This window comes from Periophthalmus magnuspinnatus, chromosome 23, assembly GCF_009829125.3.
Source record: "Periophthalmus magnuspinnatus isolate fPerMag1 chromosome 23, fPerMag1.2.pri, whole genome shotgun sequence".
NCBI lineage: Eukaryota > Metazoa > Chordata > Actinopteri > Gobiiformes > Gobiidae > Periophthalmus > Periophthalmus magnuspinnatus.
The window spans coordinates 3,015,014-3,021,275 of record NC_047148.1 but is presented as its reverse complement, the minus strand read 5'-3'; the positions used below and the strand labels follow the sequence as shown (position 1 = coordinate 3,021,275).

The window sequence follows — 6,262 nt, the reverse complement described above, 5'->3', positions numbered from 1 at the left end:
TTTATTATGCTGCTCAGGTCTTTTACAAATGTGAAAGACCGGTGTCCCGTTAACTCCATGACCAGGCTCTCTTGATAATTTAGCCAAGCAATGTAGCACCAAACACCGCAGCGATAGTAAGACACACCGACAGCAACGCCTTAGCCTGGATTTAATGTTAAGAGATGCAGAACAGCAGATTTCCCGCTAACTGGCTAACAACAATATCCTACACACACACACATAATTTACAGGCAGGAAACACGATCATGAAAATGATATGTTTCATAATGACACTTTCACTACTGAGAAGAAGGCTGTACGGTCGGTCACAAACACAGCAACACCACCTTACGCTGGGCCTGGGCTGGGCCCCGCCGCCTGCTACTACACCTGCCGCTGCGATGCTATGCTAAGTGCTAATAGCATGTTGACATACTCAAGATAGCGGTGGGTGGTGACATTGTGAATTAAAATGACAATAACGTAACTTGTCACATTAATTGCATTAACCTCTTTGTAAGATTCACTCAACATTACCTCTAGATTAATGTTTCTTCTCTTCTTTTTACGCTTCTCCACACCCGACGGGTAGCTTCGTTTGGACATGATGAAGACGATGAAAACTCGGAACAGTCGGGCACAATACCGTTATATTATGCATTTGTTTACTTCACAGTCGTGCTCGCTTACAATAAAGTTGGCCAATCATCGCAAGATCAGGTGTAGCGTCATTCAGTTGGTTGCCAGATTGTCAATACAAATACATCATGTATGCACTACACAGTGCGCTTACTGCGCTACAGCCGAGATGCGTCAGTAGCGTGTACTGCACGCGTACTAAATGCAATGTATATTGTGGGGGGTTGCCAGATTGGGGGCCCTCTTGAGTCCTCGGGGCCCTAAGCGACCTAGGCTTAGTTCGCTTATAGGCTGGGCCAGCCCTGATCCTGAACAAAGCCTGATCAGGGTCACTGATATTATCAGTGTAAGTGGGTGGAGTGAAGTGTTGGGTGATCTCCTTTACAGAGGTTATGAAAAAGTTGTTTAAATGAGTAGCTAAATAAATAGGTTCTTTAACAATGGAGTTATTTACACGTAGCTCCATTGTCTTGTTATTTTTGTTTTACTGACTGCCAAGCAGTTTGTTTAGGTGTTGCCAAATGGATTTACATTTCCTTTTGCATTTTCTATTACATTTATAAAGAAGTTAGCTTTGGCCTGCCTTAGATTTGTAGTTACTTTATTTTGCTTATGAGTAAATCTCTGTCTGTCTGTGTTTAGACCTGTTTTCAGGAATTGTTTCAGCAACTGGTCTCTAGTTTTGATCAGATTCCAACTGATGGGCACCCCCTTTTGGCTGAACTGGGCAGGTTGCTATAAAGTGCGCCTGTTTGCCACAATGCAGGCACTTACCTGCCTGGCGGTGTCACAGGTGCTCCTCTGGGGTAAGGGGCACGCAACCCATCTGCATTGGCTCCTCTGGTGGGGGTGTCACTGGGAGTCGGTTAACTGGTAACGGCAGAGCGGGGCAGTTCATGGCCAGGAGAGGCACATGGTGTCTATCTCTCTGGTGGCTCTGCAGGCGATTGTCGATTCGATTGGCTAGGGAAATGAAAGATTTTAGGTCAGGTGGGTCGTCTTGAGAAACCAGTTCATCCTTTAATTTTTCATTCCATCTCCACCTCCAGTGTCCAGGACTCAATGGTGTAATCTGCCATGGACCTGGATCACTGAACTAGGCTTAGGAGGTGCAGAGAGGCATCAGCTTGATAGTGCGGGTGATTGAATACCAGTTTAAACTCTCCCACAAAACCATCAAAAGTCACATGGTCTTAGCAGTGTTAGAAAATTTAGCCTCTGCCCATTGGAGTGCTCTCCCCCTCAATAATCCATACATGTAATGTATTTTCGCACCATCTGATGGGCTGGACGTTGTTGAAACATGGAGGTGCATTGAAAGAGGAAACCCCGACAGAGGCAGAGCTGACTTGAATATGGATCCTGATCAGGGAGTTGAGAGCGGGGTGTTTGCTGTGGTCCAGGAATAGAGTGTGAGCAGCGGGGTCTGAGATGAGGTGAGCAGTAGCGGTAGAGGTAACCTAAGGCAAAAGAGGTGAGGTTTGTACCGGTTGTGGAGGGCTGGGTCAGAGACAGAGGAGCTGAGCGGGTCCAGGGAGCGGGATCTGACGAGGAGCAAAAATATCCAACTTAGAGTGAGTCACAAAGATCAAAAACATGAAACTGTGCCAAGAAGAGTTGTACCACAATGGATACACGGATGATCTGGCGCTGAGTGTCAGGTCCTGGCTGTCCTCCCCAGGGGCAGCTTGATTGCTGATTAGGTGCAGGTGTGTGTGGGAGGAGCCCAAATCTCCGCCCAGCTCCAGGCTCAGATACAGAAGGGAAGGGGGAAAACAGAGCAAAAAACTGAGGACAGGCTGGGATTATGACATTGTTAAGTGCTATGGCAACAGTGTTCATTTTTCATCATTCTGAAACCTATTGGCTAACGTATTGATTGAAAATATATACTTATGCTTTACTTTACTATTTCTCTGTAGTAAGTAATTCATACTCTAGTAATAATAATAATAATAATAATAATAATAATAATACATTTTATTTATAGGGCGCCTTTCTGGGCACTCAAGGTCACCTTACATACAATATATACATATACAGACAGTTAAAATCAACATTTATGAACATACAGTTAAAAGCATTCAGATAAAAAACACTGAAAAAGGACAGGGCAGGTGTGGATTATAAAGAATATGCCAGTCTGAACAAGTGGGTTTTGAGGTTGGATTTGAAGTGTGAGAGTGTGTCAGTGTTGCGGAGGTCAGGGGGAAGAGAGTTCCAGAGCTGGGGAGCAGAGCGGCTGAAGGCCCTGCTCCCCACGGTGACAAGCTGAGCTCAGGGAACAGAGAGATGGAGAGAGGAAGAGGAGCGGAGAGAGCGAGCGGGTGTGGCAATATGGAGGAGGTCTGAGAGGTATGGAGGTGCAAGGTTATGGATGGCTTTGAATGTGTGGAGCAGGATTTTATATTGGATGCGGTGTGAGATGGGGAGCCAGTGAAGTTGCTGTAGGATGGGTGTGATGTGGTTGATGTAAGGGGTGCGTGTGATGATGCGAGCTGCTGAATTCTGAACCAGCTGAAGTTTATGCAGTGTTAGTAGTTACTAGTATGAGGAAAATCCTCATACTAATCTTACTGCCTCCACTGCTGTCCAAGTCTTTGTGCCCTCTACTCTTCTTTGCCCTCTGACACTCTGTCCTGTATCACAGTGCCACTTTCCCCTCTCTGTTAATGAGCTGACTCTGGTGCTTGTACAGGTCACAGCGCTATTTACGGATCTGGCAGAAGCGCTAGCGACGTTAGCTAGCCACCCTGCTGCGCTGCCTCATTTGCATCTCTTTCAGACTCCCTTTCCCCCCACTGCTCTCCCCCTTGATCGACAGCTCCTGCACTCCTCGTGCCAGTTTGTGTCGCACATGTTAATTAAAGCTGCTAATTAGGTTTCCCCACTAAAAAGGTCCGCATTAAATCAGATTGTGAAGACTGAATGATTCTCTGGTATTAGCATAATTGTGTTTTGAACTGTTAAAGATTTGAACATTAGGGAGTTTTTGGTGTGTGTGTGTGTGTGTTTTTTGTTTGTTTTTGTTTTGTTTTTTTTGTTTTTTTTTGTGATTAGTTGCACAAAAGGTTTAAGGAATAAAAGCAAAGTTCAGCTAGGGGCAAAAATATACCAGGCCGCTACACATGGGGTACAGATATAATGAGACTGCTACTGGCTGATGGAGCAAAGAATGAAACTAAATATATTAACAAAAAAAATCTCTAAAATAAGGAGAAGTGCAATGTACCCGAGGTGGTTCCATGGAGAGGCAGCCACGAGCACAGACCAAACTACTGGAGCCTGTGATAAATAATAGCAGGGTTCATTGTTTTAGATTTGATGAGTTTTGTAACTACATGTGCAAAACAAAAATCTGCACAAGTTGGATTTAGAATAAGAAACCTTGATTGTCCCACAGCAGGTAGAAGCTCCTGCACTCCTCGTGCCAGAAGGAGAGAAGTGAGGGCTGAAGATGTGTAGAATGAGACAAACAAACAAAAGTATCAACAATTAATCAGAAATATTGGAGCGATAAAGCAAAACAGAAAGCAAATTATATTGGTTAGTAATAATAATAATTCATTTGATTTTATATCATGCTTTTTGGACACTCAGACAGTACATTATATAATTCATTCACTGTAGTCACATTACTGACCTGGGGTTACACTGCCAATCTGCGCACCAAGCCCAATCTTGCTTAGTTTCAGAGTACGAGCAATGATCAGCCAAAATGTAATTTAGTTATATAGTTTAATAGTAAAATATAAGCTGATATATAGAATTGTAGCCGGCACGAGCGATATTTGGAGATACATATAATATATTCTTATGGTGCAGGGATCAGTTTGGAATCCAGGAAAGTAAAAAAAAAAAAAAACCTGATGCACTCCAAAAGATCATAGTATTAAAAGCCTTTATTACTACATGCGCAAATCTTGATGAAGGGCGAAGGGTCGAAACTGGTTGGATTTTCAATTTTATTTACATGGATCAATGCCAGACAACGTTCCGAAAGATACCATTTTGACTTACAGTCTTTAAAGATGCACTATGTAATTTTTCTAGGGGGGGCCACTGGCTTCCCTGGGTCCATGGACGAAGTTACTACTTTGGCCGGAATGTTCCACAATATGGAACATTGCCATTTCCTGTATTAAATTTACACATACACGTTTTATTACTCAAAAATACCACCTCTCTACAGAATCTGACCTGTAACTTGGCCTCGCGTCACATGCTTGTTTTCCATTATTTTTTATTTTTATTTTTGTTTGCCATACAGCGGAACATTTAAAGCAAAGCAATAAAATCTACAGCGGTAACAAGCAGACGGCGGCCCTCCTACCAGAAAAGTTAAGCAATGCACCTTTAAGCACAACTACATTATTTACAGTGGCTTGCAAAAGTACTCATCCCCCTGGAACTTTTTTCACATACTGTCATGTCACAACCACAAATTTTAAATACATTTTATGTGATATGAGCAACACAAAATGGCACACAAGTGTGAAGTGGAAGGAAATATTTTACAAGATTTCCAATTTTTTTTTTTTTTTATAACAAAACTTAAAAGTGCACCGTGCAAATGTATTCAACCCCCTTTTCTTGAATGCATCAATTGCTTTTAGAAGTACCCTGATGATTTTGGAAAGATTGAATGTTGACCTAATGACTAAAAAGACTCCACCTCTGTGTAAACGTCTCAATATAAATGCAGCTGTACTGTGAAGGCCACAGAAGTTTGTTAAGAAAGTGTTGGGGAGCAAACAATATTAAGTCAAAGGAGCACATCAAACAGGCCAGGGAAAAAGTTGTGGTGAAGTCAAGCATTGAACATCTCAAGGAGCACTGTTCAATCCATCATTCAGAAATGGAAAGAGTATGGTACAAGTGAAAACCTACCCAGACATGGCCATCCACCAAAACTTACAGAATGAACTAAAAATAGTATTCATCAGACATGCAGCCAGTAGGTTCATGGTGACTCTGAAAGAGCTGAAGAGATCCACAGGTCAGGTTTGGGAATTTGTTCACACGATAACTATTAGTCGTGCACTATACAAATCTGGTCTTTATGGAAGAGTGGCAAGAAGAAAGCCATTGTTGAAAACCATCCATAAGAGGTCTTGTTTACAGTTCGCAAAAAGTCATTTGGAGGACATCAAACATGTGGCAAAAGCTGCTCTAGTCTGATGAGACCAAAATTGAACTTTCTGGCCTGAAAGCCAAACACTACATGTGGAGGAAAACTAACACTGCACATGACTCTGAACACACCATCCCCACAGTCAAACACGGTGGTGGCAGCATCATGCTGTGGGGGTGCTTTTTTTTCAGCTGGATCAGGGAAGCTGGATTGATGGAAAGATGGATGGAGCTAAATATAGGGCAATCTTGGAAGAAAATCTGTTGGAGTCTGACTTGAGGCTGGGGCGGAGTTTCACCTTCCAGCAGGACAACGATCCTAAACATAAAGCCAAAGCGACAATGGAATGTTTTAAAGAAAAACATATTCATATGTTAGAATGGCCTGGTCAAAGTCCGGACCTAAATCCATTTGAAAATCTGAAAACTGCAGTTCACAAACAATCTCTATCAAATCTGACAGAGCTTGAACTGTTTTGCCAGAAGAATGGGCAAAAATTTCAGTCTG

General features: G+C 42.7%; 1 pseudogene; it reads right to left on the bottom strand.

The window, feature by feature from the left end:
- Positions 1–1,408: 1,408 nt before the first annotated feature.
- LOC129457368 (uncharacterized) overlaps positions 1,409–6,262 on the bottom strand; it is a 19,137-nt pseudogene continuing 14,283 nt past the window's right edge.